The sequence below is a fragment of the Diceros bicornis genome, chromosome 33 (assembly GCF_020826845.1).
Source record: "Diceros bicornis minor isolate mBicDic1 chromosome 33, mDicBic1.mat.cur, whole genome shotgun sequence".
Classification (NCBI taxonomy): domain Eukaryota; kingdom Metazoa; phylum Chordata; class Mammalia; order Perissodactyla; family Rhinocerotidae; genus Diceros; species Diceros bicornis.
The window spans coordinates 54,074-73,472 of NC_080772.1; positions in this window are offsets into that span (position 1 = coordinate 54,074).

Below are 19,399 nucleotides of genomic sequence, written 5' to 3' on the forward strand. Positions count from 1 at the left end.
TACCAAGTTTAGCTCAGTTCTGGGCATCTTTGAAATACCTATACAAACTTGTTCCTACATAGTAACTTGCATCTTTGAATGAGAATGTGCTTGCTTGCAGCAACGTGCTATATGTTCTGAATGCCCGAATAGGGAATCTGTGTCAAAACTTTGTTAGGAATTATGTGATCCTTACTAGCTGGAAGTAAGGGAGATGGGGCATGAAGTTATTTCTAGGAGTTGGACACATACCAAGTTTAGCTCAGTTCTGGGCATCTTTGAAATACCTATACAAACTTGTTCCTACATAGGAACTTGCATCTTTGAATGAGAATGTGCTTGCTTACAGCAACGTGCTATATGTTCTGAATGCCCGAATTGGGAATCTGTGTCAAAACTTTGTTAGGAATTATGTGATCCTTACTAGCTGGAAGTAAGGGAGATGGGGCATGAAGTTATTTCTAGGAGTTGGACACATACCAAGTTTAGCTCAGTTCTGGGCATCTTTGAAATACCTATACAAACTTGTTCCTACATAGTAACTTGCAACTTTGAATGAGAATGTGCTTGCTTGCAGCAACGTGCTATATGTTCTGAATGCCCGAATAGGGAATCTGTGTCAAAACTTGGTTAGGAATTATGTGATCCTTACTAGCTGGAAGTAAGGGAGATGGGGCATGAAGTTATTTCTAGGAGTTGGACACATACCAAGTTTAGCTCAGTTCTGGGCATCTTTGAAATACCTATACAAACTTGTTCCTACCTAGTAACTTGCAACTTTGAATGAGAATGTGCTTGCTTACAGCAACGTGCTATATGTTCTGAATGCCCGAATTGGGAATCTGTGTCAAAACTTTGTTAGGAATTATGTGATCCTTACTAGCTGGAAGTAAGGGAGATGGGGCATGAAGTTATTTCTAGGAGTTGGACACATAGCAAGTTTAGCTCAGTTCTGGGCATCTTTGAAATACCTATACAAACTTGTTCCTACATAGTAACTTGCATCTTTGAATGAGAATGTGCTTGCTTACAGCAACGTGCTATATGTTCTGAATGCTCGAATTGGGAATCTGTGTCAAAACTTTGTTAGGAATTATGTGATCCTTACTAGCTGGAAGTAAGGGAGATGGGGCATGAAGTTATTTCTAGGAGTTGGACACATACCAACTTTAGCTCAGTTCTGGGCATCTTTGAAATACCTATACAAACTTGTTCCTACATAGTAACTTGCAACTTTGAATGAGAATGTGCTTGCTTACAGCAACGTGCTATATGTTCTGAATGCCCGAATTGGGAATCTGTGTCAAAACTTTGTTAGGAATTATGTGATCCTTACTAGCTGGAAGTAAGGGAGATGGGGCATGAAGTTATTTCTAGGAGTTGGACACATACCAAGTTTAGCTCAGTTCTGGGCATCTTTGAAATACCTATAGAAACTTGTTCCTACATAGTAACTTGCAACTTTGAATGAAAATGTGCTTGCTTACACCAACGTGCTATATGTTCTGAAAGCCCGAATTGGGAATCTGTGTGAAAACATTGTTAGGAATTATGTGATCCTTACTAGCTGGAAGTAAGGGAGATGGGGCATGAAGTTATTTCTAGGAGTTGGACACATACCAAGTTTAGCTCAGTTCTGGGCATCTTTGAAATACCTATACAAACTTGTTCCTACATAGTATCTTACAACTTTGAATGAGAATGTGCTTGCTTACAGCAACGTGCGACATGTTCTGAATGCCCGAATTGGGAATCTGTGTCAAAACTTTGTTAGGAATTATGTGATCCTTACTAGCTGGAAGTAAGGGAGATGGGGCATGAAGTTATTTCTAGGAGTTGGACACATACCAAGTTTAGCTCAGTTCTGGGCATCTTTGAAATACCTATACAAACTTGTTCCTACATAGTAACTTGCATCTTTGAATGAGAATGTGCTTGCTTGCAGCAACGTGCTATATGTTCTGAATGCCCGAATAGGGAATCTGTGTCAAAACTTTGTTAGGAATTATGTGATCCTTACTAGCTGGAAGTAAGGGAGATGGGGCATGAAGTTATTTCTAGGAGTTGGACACATACCAAGTTTAGCTCAGTTCTGGGCATCTTTGAAATACCTATACAAACTTGTTCCTACATAGTAACTTGCATCTTTGAATGAGAATCTGCTTGCTTACAGCAACGTGCTATATGTTCTGAATGCCCGAATTGGGAATCTGTGTCAAAACTTTGTTAGGAATTATGTGATCCTTACTAGCTGGAAGTAAGGGAGATGGGGCATGAAGTTATTTCTAGGAGTTGGACACATACCAAGTTTAGCTCAGTTCTGGGCATCTTTGAAATACCTATACAAACTTGTTCCTACATAGTAACTTGCATCTTTGAATGAGAATCTGCTTGCTTACAGCAACGTGCTATATGTTCTGAATGCCCGAATTGGGAATCTGTGTCAAAACTTTGTTAGGAATTATGTGATCCTTACTAGCTGGAAGTAAGGGAGATGGGGCATGAAGTTATTTCTAGGAGTTGGACACATACCAAGTTTAGCTCAGTTCTGGGCATCTTTGAAATACCTATACAAACTTGTTCCTACATAGTAACTTGCATCTTTGAATGAGAATCTGCTTGCTTACAGCAACGTGCTATATGTTCTGAATGCCCGAATTGGGAATCTGTGTCAAAACTTTGTTAGGAATTATGTGATCCTTACTAGCTGGAAGTAAGGGAGATGGGGCATGAAGTTATTTCTAGGAGTTGGACACATACCAAGTTTAGCTCAGTTCTGGGCATCTTTGAAATACCTATACAAACTTGATCCTACATAGTAACTTGCATCTTTAAATGAGAATGTGCTTGCTTGCAGCAACATGCTATATGTTCTGAATGCCCGAATAGGGAATCTGTGTCAAAACTTTGTTAGGAATTATGTGATCCTTACTAGCTGGAAGTAAGGGAGATGGGGCATGAAGTTATTTCTAGGAGTTGGACACATACCAAGTTTAGCTCAGTTCTGGGCATCTTTGAAATACCTATACAAACTTGTTCCTACCTAGTAACTTGCAACTTTGAATGAAAATGTGCTTGCTTACAGCAACGTGCTATATGTTCTGAATGCCCGAATTGGGAATCTGTGTCAAAACTTTGTTAGGAATTATGTGATCCTTACTAGCTGGAAGTAAGGGAGATGGGGCATGAAGTTATTTCTAGGAGTTGGACACATACCAAGTTTAGCTCAGTTCTGGGCATCTTTGAAATACCTATACAAACTTGTTCCTACATAGTAACTTGCAACTTTGAATGAAAATGTGCTTGCTTACACCAACGTGCTATATGTTCTGAATGCCCGAATTGGGAATCTGTGTGAAAACATTGTTAGGAATTATGTGATCCTTACTAGCTGGAAGTAAGGGAGATGGGGCATGAAGTTATTTCTAGGAGTTGGACACATACCAAGTTTAGCTCAGTTCTGGGCATCTTTGAAATACCTATACAAACTTGTTCCTACATAGTAACTTGCATCTTTGAATGAGAATCTGCTTGCTTACAGCAACGTGCTATATGTTCTGAATGCCCGAATTGGGAATCTGTGTCAAAACTTTGTTAGGAATTATGTGATCCTTACTAGCTGGAAGTAAGGGAGATGGGGCATGAAGTTATTTCTAGGAGTTGGACACATACCAAGTTTAGCTCAGTTCTGGGCATCTTTGAAATACCTATACAAACTTGTTCCTACATAGTATCTTACAACTTTGAATGAGAATGTGCTTGCTTACAGCAACGTGCGACATGTTCTGAATGCCCGAATTGGGAATCTGTGTCAAAACTTTGTTAGGAATTATGTGATCCTTACTAGCTGGAAGTAAGGGAGATGGGGCATGAAGTTATTTCTAGGAGTTGGACACATACCAAGTTTAGCTCAGTTCTGGGCATCTTTGAAATACCTATACAAACTTGTTCCTACATAGTAACTTGCATCTTTGAATGAGAATGTGCTTGCTTGCAGCAACGTGCTATATGTTCTGAATGCCCGAATAGGGAATCTGTGTCAAAACTTTGTTAGGAATTATGTGATCCTTACTAGCTGGAAGTAAGGGAGATGGGGCATGAAGTTATTTCTAGGAGTTGGACACATACCAAGTTTAGCTCAGTTCTGGGCATCTTTGAAATACCTATACAAACTTGTTCCTACATAGTAACTTGCATCTTTGAATGAGAATCTGCTTGCTTACAGCAACGTGCTATATGTTCTGAATGCCCGAATTGGGAATCTGTGTCAAAACTTTGTTAGGAATTATGTGATCCTTACTAGCTGGAAGTAAGGGAGATGGGGCATGAAGTTATTTCTAGGAGTTGGACACATACCAAGTTTAGCTCAGTTCTGGGCATCTTTGAAATACCTATACAAACTTGTTCCTACATAGTATCTTGCAACTTTGAATGAGAATGTGCTTGCTTACAGCAACGTGCTACATGTTCTGAATGCCCGAATTGGGAATCTGTGTCAAAACTTTGTTAGGAATTATGTGATCCTTACTAGCTGGAAGTAAGGGAGATGGGGCATGAAGTTATTTCTAGGAGTTGGACACATAGCAAGTTTAGCTCAGTTCTGGGCATCTTTGAAATACCTATACAAACTTGTTCCTACATAGTAACTTGCATCTTTGAATGAGAATGTGCTTGCTTGCAGCAACGTGCTATATGTTCTGAATGCCCGAATAGGGAATCTGTGTCAAAACTTTGTTAGGAATTATGTGATCCTTACTAGCTGGAAGTAAGGGAGATGGGGCATGAAGTTATTTCTAGGAGTTGGACACATACCAAGTTTAGCTCAGTTCTGGGCATCTTTGAAATACCTATACAAACTTGTTCCTACATAGTAACTTGCATCTTTGAATGAGAATGTGCTTGCTTACAGCAACGTGCTATATGTTCTGAATGCCCGAATTGGCAATCTGTGTCAAAACTTTGTTAGGAATTATGTGATCCTTACTAGCTGGAAGTAAGGGAGATGGGGCATGAAGTTATTTCTAGGAGTTGGACACATACCAAGTTTAGCTCAGTTCTGGGCATCTTTGAAATACCTATACAAACTTGTTCCTACATAGTAAATTGCAACTTTGAATGAGAATGTGCTTGCTTACAGCAACGTGCTATATGTTCTGAATGCCCGAATTGGGAATCTGTGTCAAAACTTTGTTAGGAATTATGTGATCCTTACTAGCTGGAAGTAAGGGAGATGGGGCATGAAGTTATTTCTAGGAGTTGGACACATACCAAGTTTAGCTCAGTTCTGGGCATCTTTGAAATACCTATACAAACTTGTTCCTACATAGTAACTTGCATCTTTGAATGAGAATCTGCTTGCTTACAGCAACGTGCTATATGTTCTGAATGCCCGAATTGGGAATCTGTGTCAAAACTTTGTTAGGAATTATGTGATCCTTACTAGCTGGAAGTAAGGGAGATGGGGCATGAAGTTATTTCTAGGAGTTGGACACATACCAAGTTTAGCTCAGTTCTGGGCATCTTTGAAATACGTATACAAACTTGTTCCTACATAGTAACTTGCATCTTTGAATGAGAATCTGCTTGCTTACAGCAACGTGCTATATGTTCTGAATGCCCGAATTGGGAATCTGTGTCAAAACTTTGTTAGGAATTATGTGATCCTTACTAGCTGGAAGTAAGGGAGATGGGGCATGAAGTTATTTCTAGGAGTTGGACACATACCAACTTTAGCTCAGTTCTGGGCATCTTTGAAATACCTATACAAACTTGTTCCTACATAGTAACTTGCATCTTTGAATGAGAATCTGCTTGCTTACAGCAACGTGCTATATGTTCTGAATGCCCGAATTGGGAATCTGTGTCAAAACTTTGTTAGGAATTATGTGATCCTTACTAGCTGGAAGTAAGGGAGATGGGGCATGAAGTTATTTCTAGGAGTTGGACACATAGCAAGTTTAGCTCAGTTCTGGGCATCTTTGAAATACCTATACAAACTTGTTCCTACATAGTAACTTGCAACTTTGAATGAGAATCTGCTTGCTTACAGCAACGTGCTATATGTTCTGAATGCCCGAATTGGGAATCTGTGTCAAAACTTTGTTAGGAATTATGTGATCCTTACTAGCTGGAAGTAAGGGAGATGGGGCATGAAGTTATTTCTAGGAGTTGGACACATACCAAGTTTAGCTCAGTTCTGGGCATCTTTGAAATACCTATACAAACTTGTTCCTACATAGTAACTTGCATCTTTGAAAGAGAATCTGCTTGCTTACAGCAACGTGCTATATGTTCTGAATGCCCGAATTGGGAATCTGTGTCAAAACTTTGTTAGGAATTATGTGATCCTTACTAGCTGGAAGTAAGGGAGATGGGGCATGAAGTTATTTCTAGGAGTTGGACACATACCAAGTTTAGCTCAGTTCTGCGCATCTTTGAAATACCTATACAAACTTGTTCCTACATAGTAACTTGCATCTTTGAATGAGAATCTGCTTGCTTACAGCAACGTGCTATATGTTCTGAATGCCCGAATTGGGAATCTGTGTCAAAACTTTGTTAGGAATTATGTGATCCTTACTAGCTGGAAGTAAGTGAGATGGGGCATGAAGTTATTTCTAGGAGTTGGACACATAGCAAGTTTAGCTCAGTTCTGGGCATCTTTGAAATACCTATACAAACTTGTTCCTACATAGTAACTTGCATCTTTGAATGAGAATCTGCTTGCTTACAGCAACGTGCTATATGTTCTGAATGCCCGAATTGGGAATCTGTGTCAAAACTTTGTTAGGAATTATGTGATCCTTACTAGCTGGAAGTAAGGGAGATGGGGCATGAAGTTATTTCTAGGAGTTGGACAAATACCAAGTTTAGCTCAGTTCTGGGCATCTTTGAAATACCTATACAAACTTGTTCCTACATAGTAACTTGCATCTTTGAATGAGAATCTGCTTGCTTACAGCAACGTGCTATATGTTCTGAATGCCCGAATTGGGAATCTGTGTCAAAACTTTGTTAGGAATTATGTGATCCTTACTAGCTGGAAGTAAGGGAGATGGGGCATGAAGTTATTTCTAGGAGTTGGACACATACCAAGTTTAGCTCAGTTCTGGGCATCTTTGAAATACCTATACAAACTTGTTCCTACATAGGAACTTGCATCTTTGAATGAGAATGTGCTTGCTTACAGCAACGTGCTATATGTTCTGAATGCCCGAATTGGCAATCTGTGTCAAAACTTTGTTAGGAATTATGTGATCCTTACTAGCTGGAAGTAAGGGAGATGGGGCATGAAGTTATTTCTAGGAGTTGGACACATACCAAGTTTAGCTCAGTTCTGGGCATCTTTGAAATACCTATACAAACTTGTTCCTACATAGTAACTTGCAACTTTGAATGAGAATGTGCTTGCTTGCAGCAACGTGCTATATGTTCTGAATGCCCGAATAGGGAATCTGTGTCAAAACTTGGTTAGGAATTATGTGATCCTTACTAGCTGGAAGTAAGGGAGATGGGGCATGAAGTTATTTCTAGGAGTTGGACACATACCAAGTTTAGCTCAATTCTGGGCATCTTTGAAATACCTATACAAACTTGTTCCTACCTAGTAACTTGCAACTTTGAATGAGAATGTGCTTGCTTACAGCAACGTGCTATATGTTCTGAATGCCCGAATAGGGAATCTGTGTCAAAACTTTGTTAGGAATTATGTGATCCTTACTAGCTGGAAGTAAGGGAGATGGGGCATGAAGTTATTTCTAGGAGTTGGACACATAGCAAGTTTAGCTCAGTTCTGGGCATCTTTGAAATACCTATACAAACTTGTTCCTACATAGTAACTTGCATCTTTGAATGAGAATGTGCTTGCTTACAGCAACGTGCTATATGTTCTGAATGCTCGAATTGGGAATCTGTGTCAAAACTTTGTTAGGAATTATGTGATCCTTACTAGCTGGAAGTAAGGGAGATGGGGCATGAAGTTATTTCTAGGAGTTGGACACATACCAACTTTAGCTCAGTTCTGGGCATCTTTGAAATACCTATACAAACTTGTTCCTACATAGTAACTTGCAACTTTGAATGAGAATGTGCTTGCTTACAGCAACGTGCTATATGTTCTGAATGCCCGAATTGGGAATCTGTGTCAAAACTTTGTTAGGAATTATGTGATCCTTACTAGCTGGAAGTAAGGGAGATGGGGCATGAAGTTATTTCTAGGAGTTGGACACATACCAAGTTTAGCTCAGTTCTGGGCATCTTTGAAATACCTATAGAAACTTGTTCCTACATAGTAACTTGCAACTTTGAATGAAAATGTGCTTGCTTACACCAACGTGCTATATGTTCTGAAAGCCCGAATTGGGAATCTGTGTGAAAACATTGTTAGGAATTATGTGATCCTTACTAGCTGGAAGTAAGGGAGATGGGGCATGAAGTTATTTCTAGGAGTTGGACACATACCAAGTTTAGCTCAGTTCTGGGCATCTTTGAAATACCTATACAAACTTGTTCCTACATAGTATCTTACAACTTTGAATGAGAATGTGCTTGCTTACAGCAACGTGCGACATGTTCTGAATGCCCGAATTGGGAATCTGTGTCAAAACTTTGTTAGGAATTATGTGATCCTTACTAGCTGGAAGTAAGGGAGATGGGGCATGAAGTTATTTCTAGGAGTTGGACACATACCAAGTTTAGCTCAGTTCTGGGCATCTTTGAAATACCTATACAAACTTGTTCCTACATAGTAACTTGCATCTTTGAATGAGAATGTGCTTGCTTGCAGCAACGTGCTATATGTTCTGAATGCCCGAATAGGGAATCTGTGTCAAAACTTTGTTAGGAATTATGTGATCCTTACTAGCTGGAAGTAAGGGAGATGGGGCATGAAGTTATTTCTAGGAGTTGGACACATACCAAGTTTAGCTCAGTTCTGGGCATCTTTGAAATACCTATACAAACTTGTTCCTACATAGTAACTTGCATCTTTGAATGAGAATCTGCTTGCTTACAGCAACATGCTATATGTTCTGAATGCCCGAATTGGGAATCTGTGTCAAAACTTTGTTAGGAATTATGTGATCCTTACTAGCTGGAAGTAAGGGAGATGGGGCATGAAGTTATTTCTAGGAGTTGGACACATACCAAGTTTAGCTCAGTTCTGGGCATCTTTGAAATACCTATACAAACTTGTTCCTACATAGTATCTTGCAACTTTGAATGAGAATGTGCTTGCTTACAGCAACGTGCTACATGTTCTGAATGCCCGAATTGGGAATCTGTGTCAAAACTTTGTTAGGAATTATGTGATCCTTACTAGCTGGAAGTAAGGGAGATGGGGCATGAAGTTATTTCTAGGAGTTGGACACATACCAAGTTTAGCTCAGTTCTGGGCATCTTTGAAATACCTATACAAACTTGTTCCTACATAGTAACTTGCATCTTTGAATGAGAATGTGCTTGCTTGCAGCAACGTGCTATATGTTCTGAATGCCCGAATAGGGAATCTGTGTCAAAACTTTGTTAGGAATTATGTGATCCTTACTAGCTGGAAGTAAGGGAGATGGGGCATGAAGTTATTTCTAGGAGTTGGACACATACCAAGTTTAGCTCAGTTCTGGGCATCTTTGAAATACCTATACAAACTTGTTCCTACATAGTAACTTGCATCTTTGAATGAGAATGTGCTTGCTTACAGCAACGTGCTATATGTTCTGAATGCCCGAATTGGCAATCTGTGTCAAAACTTTGTTAGGAATTATGTGATCCTTACTAGCTGGAAGTAAGGGAGATGGGGCATGAAGTTATTTCTAGGAGTTGGACACATACCAAGTTTAGCTCAGTTCTGGGCATCTTTGAAATACCTATACAAACTTGTTCCTACATAGTAAATTGCAACTTTGAATGAGAATGTGCTTGCTTACAGCAACGTGCTATATGTTCTGAATGCCCGAATTGGGAATCTGTGTCAAAACTTTGTTAGGAATTATGTGATCCTTACTAGCTGGAAGTAAGGGAGATGGGGCATGAAGTTATTTCTAGGAGTTGGACACATACCAAGTTTAGCTCAGTTCTGGGCATCTTTGAAATACCTATACAAACTTGTTCCTACATAGTAACTTGCATCTTTGAATGAGAATCTGCTTGCTTACAGCAACGTGCTATATGTTCTGAATGCCCGAATTGGGAATCTGTGTCAAAACTTTGTTAGGAATTATGTGATCCTTACTAGCTGGAAGTAAGGGAGATGGGGCATGAAGTTATTTCTAGGAGTTGGACACATACCAAGTTTAGCTCAGTTCTGGGCATCTTTGAAATACCTATACAAACTTGTTCCTACATAGTAACTTGCATCTTTGAATGAGAATCTGCTTGCTTACAGCAACGTGCTATATGTTCTGAATGCCCGAATTGGGAATCTGTGTCAAAACTTTGTTAGGAATTATGTGATCCTTACTAGCTGGAAGTAAGGGAGATGGGGCATGAAGTTATTTCTAGGAGTTGGACACATACCAACTTTAGCTCAGTTCTGGGCATCTTTGAAATACCTATACAAACTTGTTCCTACATAGTAACTTGCATCTTTGAATGAGAATCTGCTTGCTTACAGCAACGTGCTATATGTTCTGAATGCCCGAATTGGGAATCTGTGTCAAAACTTTGTTAGGAATTATGTGATCCTTACTAGCTGGAAGTAAGGGAGATGGGGCATGAAGTTATTTCTAGGAGTTGGACACATAGCAAGTTTAGCTCAGTTCTGGGCATCTTTGAAATACCTATACAAACTTGTTCCTACATAGTAACTTGCAACTTTGAATGAGAATCTGCTTGCTTACAGCAACGTGCTATATGTTCTGAATGCCCGAATTGGGAATCTGTGTCAAAACTTTGTTAGGAATTATGTGATCCTTACTAGCTGGAAGTAAGGGAGATGGGGCATGAAGTTATTTCTAGGAGTTGGACACATACCAAGTTTAGCTCAGTTCTGGGCATCTTTGAAATACCTATACAAACTTGTTCCTACATAGTAACTTGCATCTTTGAAAGAGAATCTGCTTGCTTACAGCAACGTGCTATATGTTCTGAATGCCCGAATTGGGAATCTGTGTCAAAACTTTGTTAGGAATTATGTGATCCTTACTAGCTGGAAGTAAGGGAGATGGGGCATGAAGTTATTTCTAGGAGTTGGACACATACCAAGTTTAGCTCAGTTCTGCGCATCTTTGAAATACCTATACAAACTTGTTCCTACATAGTAACTTGCATCTTTGAATGAGAATCTGCTTGCTTACAGCAACGTGCTATATGTTCTGAATGCCCGAATTGGGAATCTGTGTCAAAACTTTGTTAGGAATTATGTGATCCTTACTAGCTGGAAGTAAGTGAGATGGGGCATGAAGTTATTTCTAGGAGTTGGACACATAGCAAGTTTAGCTCAGTTCTGGGCATCTTTGAAATACCTATACAAACTTGTTCCTACATAGTAACTTGCATCTTTGAATGAGAATCTGCTTGCTTACAGCAACGTGCTATATGTTCTGAATGCCCGAATTGGGAATCTGTGTCAAAACTTTGTTAGGAATTATGTGATCCTTACTAGCTGGAAGTAAGGGAGATGGGGCATGAAGTTATTTCTAGGAGTTGGACAAATACCAAGTTTAGCTCAGTTCTGGGCATCTTTGAAATACCTATACAAACTTGTTCCTACATAGTAACTTGCATCTTTGAATGAGAATCTGCTTGCTTACAGCAACGTGCTATATGTTCTGAATGCCCGAATTGGGAATCTGTGTCAAAACTTTGTTAGGAATTATGTGATCCTTACTAGCTGGAAGTAAGGGAGATGGGGCATGAAGTTATTTCTAGGAGTTGGACACATACAAAGTTTAGCTCAGTTCTGGGCATCTTTGAAATACCTATACAAACTTGTTCCTACATAGGAACTTGCATCTTTGAATGAGAATCTGCTTGCTTACAGCAACGTGCTATATGTTCTGAATGCCCGAATTGGCAATCTGTGTCAAAACTTTGTTAGGAATTATGTGATCCTTACTAGCTGGAAGTAAGGGAGATGGGGCATGAAGTTATTTCTAGGAGTTGGACACATACCAAGTTTAGCTCAGTTCTGGGCATCTTTGAAATACCTATACAAACTTGTTCCTACATAGTAACTTGCATCTTTGAATGAGAATGTGCTTGCTTGCAGCAACGTGCTATATGTTCTGAATGCCCGAATAGGGAATCTGTGTCAAAACTTGGTTAGGAATTATGTGATCCTTACTAGCTGGAAGTAAGGGAGATGGGGCATGAAGTTATTTCTAGGAGTTGGACACATACCAAGTTTAGCTCAGTTCTGGGCATCTTTGAAATACCTATACAAACTTGTTCCTACCTAGTAACTTGCAACTTTGAATGAGAATGTGCTTGCTTACAGCAACGTGCTATATGTTCTGAATGCCCGAATAGGGAATCTGTGTCAAAACTTTGTTAGGAATTATGTGATCCTTACTAGCTGGAAGTAAGGGAGATGGGGCATGAAGTTATTTCTAGGAGTTGGACACATACCAAGTTTAGCTCAGTTCTGGGCATCTTTGAAATACCTATACAAACTTGTTCCTACATAGTAACTTGCATCTTTGAATGAGAATGTGCTTGCTTACAGCAACGTGCTATATGTTCTGAATGCTCGAATTGGGAATCTGTGTCAAAACTTTGTTAGGAATTATGTGCTCCTTACTAGCTGGAAGTAAGGGAGATGGGGCATGAAGTTATTTCTAGGAGTTGGACACATAGCAAGTTTAGCTCAGTTCTGGGCATCTTTGAAATACCTATACAAACTTGTTCCTACATAGTAACTTGCATCTTTGAATGAGAATGTGCTTGCTTACAGCAACGTGCTATATGTTCTGAATGCCCGAATTGGGAATCTGTGTCAAAACTTTGTTAGGAATTATGTGATCCTTACTAGCTGGAAGTAAGGGAGATGGGGCATGAAGTTATTTCTAGGAGTTGGACACATACCAACTTTAGCTCAGTTCTGGGCATCTTTGAAATACCTATACAAACTTGTTCCTACATAGTAACTTGCAACTTTGAATGAGAATGTGCTTGCTTACAGCAACGTGCTATATGTTCTGAATGCCCGAATTGGGAATCTGTGTCAAAACTTTGTTAGGAATTATGTGATCCTTACTAGCTGGAAGTAAGGGAGATGGGGCATGAAGTTATTTCTAGGAGTTGGACACATACCAAGTTTAGCTCAGTTCTGGGCATCTTTGAAATACCTATACAAACTTGTTCCTACATAGTAACTTGCATCTTTGAATGAGAATCTGCTTGCTTACAGCAACGTGCTATATGTTCTGAATGCCCGAATTGGGAATCTGTGTCAAAACTTTGTTAGGAATTATGTGATCCTTACTAGCTGGAAGTAAGGGAGATGGGGCATGAAGTTATTTCTAGGAGTTGGACACATACCAAGTTTAGCTCAGTTCTGGGCATCTTTGAAATACCTATACAAACTTGTTCCTACATAGTAACTTGCATCTTTGAATGAGAATCTGCTTGCTTACAGCAACGTGCTATATGTTCTGAATGCCCGAATTGGGAATCTGTGTCAAAACTTTGTTAGGAATTATGTGATCCTTACTAGCTGGAAGTAAGGGAGATGGGGCATGAAGTTATTTCTAGGAGTTGGACACATAGCAAGTTTAGCTCAGTTCTGGGCATCTTTGAAATACCTATACAAACTTGTTCCTACATAGTAACTTGCATCTTTGAATGAGAATCTGCTTGCTTACAGCAACGTGCTATATGTTCTGAATGCCCGAATTGGGAATCTGTGTCAAAACTTTGTTAGGAATTATGTGATCCTTACTAGCTGGAAGTAAGGGAGATGGGGCATGAAGTTATTTCTAGGAGTTGGACACATAGCAAGTTTAGCTCAGTTCTGGGCATCTTTGAAATACCTATACAAACTTGTTCCTACATAGTAACTTGCAACTTTGAATGAGAATCTGCTTGCTTACAGCAACGTGCTATATGTTCTGAATGCCCGAATTGGGAATCTGTGTCAAAACTTTGTTAGGAATTATGTGATCCTTACTAGCTGGAAGTAAGGGAGATGGGGCATGAAGTTATTTCTAGGAGTTGGACACATACCAAGTTTAGCTCAGTTCTGGGCATCTTTGAAATACCTATACAAACTTGTTCCTACATAGTAACGTGCATCTTTGAAAGAGAATCTGCTTGCTTACAGCAACGTGCTATATGTTCTGAATGCCCGAATTGGGAATCTGTGTCAAAACTTTGTTAGGAATTATGTGATCCTTACTAGCTGGAAGTAAGGGAGATGGGGCATGAAGTTATTTCTAGGAGTTGGACACATACCAAGTTTAGCTCAGTTCTGGGCATCTTTGAAATACCTATACAAACTTGTTCCTACATAGTAACTTGCATCTTTGAATGAGAATCTGCTTGCTTACAGCAACGTGCTATATGTTCTGAATGCCCGAATTGGGAATCTGTGTCAAAACTTTGTTAGGAATTATGTGATCCTTACTAGCTGGAAGTAAGGGAGATGGGGCATGAAATTATTTCTAGGAGTTGGACACATAGCAAGTTTAGCTCAGTTCTGGGCATCTTTGAAATACCTATACAAACTTGTTCCTACATAGTAACTTGCATCTTTGAATGAGAATCTGCTTGCTTACAGCAACGTGCTATATGTTCTGAATGCCCGAATTGGGAATCTGTGTCAAAACTTTGTTAGGAATTATGTGATCCTTACTAGCTGGAAGTAAGGGAGATGGGGCATGAAGTTATTTCTAGGAGTTGGACACATACCAAGTTTAGCTCAGTTCTGGGCATCTTTGAAATACCTATACAAACTTGTTCCTACATAGGAACTTGCATCTTTGAATGAGAATGTGCTTGCTTACAGCAACGTGCTATATGTTCTGAATGCCCGAATTGGCAATCTGTGTCAAAACTTTGTTAGGAATTATGTGATCCTTACTAGCTGGAAGTAAGGGAGATGGGGCATGAAGTTATTTCTAGGAGTTGGACACATACCAAGTTTAGCTCAGTTCTGGGCATCTTTGAAATACCTATACAAACTTGTTCCTACATAGTAACTTGCAACTTTGAATGAGAATGTGCTTGCTTGCAGCAACGTGCTATATGTTCTGAATGCCCGAATAGGGAATCTGTGTCAAAACTTGGTTAGGAATTATGTGATCCTTACTAGCTGGAAGTAAGGGAGATGGGGCATGAAGTTATTTCTAGGAGTTGGACACATACCAAGTTTAGCTCAGATCTGGGCATCTTTGAAATACCTATACAAACTTGTTCCTACCTAGTAACTTGCATCTTTGAATGAGAATGTGCTTGCTTGCAGCAACGTGCTATATGTTCTGAATGCCCGAATAGGGAATCTGTGTCAAAACTTTGTTAGGAATTATGTGATCCTTACTAGCTGGAAGTAAGGGAGATGGGGCATGAAGTTATTTCTAGGAGTTGGACACATACCAAGTTTAGCTCAGTTCTGGGCATCTTTGAAATACCTATACAAACTTGTTCCTACCTAGTAACTTGCAACTTTGAATGAGAATGTGCTTGCTTACAGCAACGTGCTATATGTTCTGAATGCCCGAATAGGGAATCTGTGTCAAAACTTTGTTAGGAATTATGTGATCCTTACTAGCTGGAAGTAAGGGAGATGGGGAATGAAGTTATTTCTAGGAGTTGGACACATACCAAGTTTAGCTCAGTTCTGGGCATCTTTGAAATACCTATACAAACTTGTTCCTACAAAGTAACTTGCAACTTTGAATGAGAATGTGCTTGCTTACAGCAACGTGCTATATGTTCTGAATGCACGAATTGGGAATCTGTGTCAAAACTTTGTTAGGAATTATGTGATCCTTACTAGCTGGAAGTAAGGGAGATGGGGCATGAAGTTATTTCTAGGAGTTGGACACATACCAAGTTTAGCTCAGTTCTGGGCATCTTTGAAATACCTATACAAACTTGTTCCTACATAGTAACTTGCAACTTTGAATGAGAATGTGCTTGCTTGCAGCAACGTGCTATATGTTCTGAATGCCCGAATAGGGAATCTGTGTCAAAACTTGGTTAGGAATTATGTGATCCTTACTAGCTGGAAGTAAGGGAGATGGGGCATGAAGTTATTTCTAGGAGTTGGACACATACCAAGTTTAGCTCAGTTCTGGGCATCTTTGAAATACCTATACAAACTTGTTCCTACATAGTACTTGCAACTTTGAATGAGAATGTGCTTGCTTGCAGCAAAGTGCTATATGTTCTGAATGCCCGAATAGGGAATCTGTGTCAAAACTTTGTTAGGAATTATGTGATCCTTACTAGCTTGAAGTAAGGGAGATGGGGCATGAAGTTATTTCTAGGAGTTGGACACATACCAAGTTTAGCTCAGTTCTGGGCATCTTTGAAATACCTATACAAACTTGTTCCTACATAGTAACTTGCAACTTTGAATGAGAATGTGCTTGCTTACAGCAACGTGCTATATGTTCTGAATGCCCGAATTGGGAATCTGTGTCAAAACTTTGTTAGGAATTATGTGATCCTTAGTAGCTGGAAGTAAGGGAGATGGGGCATCAAGTTATTTCTAGGAGTTGGACACATACCAAGTTTAGCTCAGTTCTGGGCATCTTTGAAATACCTATACAAACTTGTTCCTACATAGTAACTTGCAACTTTGAATGAGAATGTGCTTGCTTACAGCAACGTGCTATATGTTCTGAATGCCCGAATTGGGAATCTGTGTCAAAACTTTGTTAGGAATTATGTGATCCTTACTAGCTGGAAGTAAGGGAGATGGAGCATGAAGTTATTTCTAGGAGTTGGACACATAGCAAGTTTAGCTCAGTTCTGGGCATCTTTGAAATACCTATACAAACTTGTTCCTACATAGTAACTTGCATCTTTGAATGAGAATGTGCTTGCTTACAGCAACGTGCTATATGTTCTGAATGCCAGAATTGGGAATCTGTGTCAAAACTTTATTAGGAATTATGTGATCCTTACTAGCTGGAAGTAAGGGAGATGGGGCATGAAGTTATTTCTAGGGGTTGGACACATAGCAAGTTTAGCTCAGTTCTGGGCATCTTTGAAATACCTATACAAACTTGTTCCTACATAGTAACTTGCATCTTTGAATGGGAATCTGCTTGCTTACAGCAACGTGCTATATGTTCTGAATGCCCGAATTGGGAATCTGTGTCAAAACTTTGTTAGGAATTATGTGATCCTTACTAGCTGGAAGTAAGGGAGATGGGGCATGAAGTTATTTCTAGGAGTTGGACACATACCAAGTTTAGCTCAGTTCTGGGCATCTTTGAAATACCTATACAAACTTGTTCCTACATAGTAACTTGCATCTTTGAAAGAGAATCTGCTTGCTTACAGCAACGTGCTATATGTTCTGAATGCCCGAATTGGGAATCTGTGTCAAAACTTTGTTAGGAATTATGTGATCCTTACTAGCTGGAAGTAAGGGAGATGGGGCATGAAGTTATTTCTAGGAGTTGGACACATACCAAGTTTAGCTCAGTTCTGGGCATCTTTGAAATACCTATACAAACTTGTTCCTACATAGTAACTTGCATCTTTGAATGAGAATCTGCTTGCTTACAGCAACGTGCTATATGTTCTGAATGCCCGAATTGGGAATCTGTGTCAAAACTTTGTTAGGAATTATGTGATCCTTACTAGCTGGAAGTAAGTGAGATGGGGCATGAAGTTATTTCTGGGAGTTGGACACATAGCAAGTTTAGCTCAGTTCTGGGCATCTTTGAAATACCTATACAAACTTGTTCCTACATAGTAACTTGCATCTTTGAATGAGAATCTGCTTGCTTACAGCAACGTGCTATATGTTCTGAATGCCCGAATTGGGAATCTGTGTCAAAACTTTGTTAGGAATTATGTGATCCTTACTAGCTGGAAGTAAGGGAGATGGGGCATGAAGTTATTTCTAGGAGTTGGACACATACCAAGTTTAGCTCAGTTCTGGGCATCTTTGAAATACCTATACAAACTTGTTCCTACATAGTAACTTGCATCTTTGAATGAGAATCTGCTTGCTTACAGCAACGTGCTATATGTTCTGAATGCCCGAATTGGGAATCTGTGTCAAAACTTTGTTAGGAATTATGTGATGCTTACTAGCTGGAAGTAAGGGAGATGGGGCATGAAGTTATTTCTAGGAGTTGGACACATACCAAGTTTAGCTCAGTTCTGGGCATCTTTGAAATACCTATACAAACTTGTTCCTACATAGGAACTTGCATCTTTGAATGAGAATGTGCTTGCTTACAGCAACGTGCTATATGTTCTGAATGCCCGAATTGGCAATCTGTGTCAAAACTTGGTTAGGAATTATGTGATCCTTACTAGCTGGAAGTAAGGGAGATGGGGCATGAAGTTATTTCTAGGAGTTGGACACATACCAAGTTTAGCTCAGATCTGGGCATCTTTGAAATACCTATACAAACTTGTTCCTACCTAGTAACTTGCATCTTTGAATGAGAATGTGCTTGCTTGCAGCAACGTGCTATATGTTCAGAATGCCCGAATAGGGAATCTGTGTCAAAACTTTGTTAGGAATTATGTGATCCTTACTAGCTGGAAGTAAGGGAGATGGGGCATGAAGTTATTTCTAGGAGTTGGACACATACCCAGTTTAGCTCAGTTCTGGGCATCTTTGAAATACCTATACAAACTTGTTCCTACATAGTAACTTGCAACTTTGAATGAGAATGTGCTTGCTTGCAGCAACGTGCTATATGTTCTGAATGCCCGAATAGGGAATCTGTGTCAAAACTTGGTTAGGAATTATGTGATCCTTACTAGCTGGAAGTAAGGGAGATGGGGCATGAAGTTATTTCTAGGAGTTGGACACATACCAAGTTTAGCTCAGTTCTGGGCATCTTTGAAATACCTATACAAACTTGTTCCTACATAGTACTTGCAACTTTGAATGAGAATGTGCTTGCTTGCAGCAAAGTGCTATATGTTCTGAATGCCCGAATAGGGAATCTGTGTCAAAACTTTGTTAGGAATTATGTGATCCTTACTAGCTTGAAGTAAGGGAGATGGGGCATGAAGTTATTTCTAGGAGTTGGACACATACCAAGTTTAGCTCAGTTCTGGGCATCTTTGAAATACCTATACAAACTTGTTCCTACATAGTAACTTGCAACTTTGAATGAGAATGTGCTTGCTTACAGCAACGTGCTATATGTTCTGAATGCCCGAATTGGGAATCTGTGTCAAAACTTTGTTAGGAATTATGTGATCCTTACTAGCTGGAAGTAAGGGAGATGGGGCATCAAGTTATTTCTAGGAGTTGGACACATACCAAGTTTAGCTCAGTTCT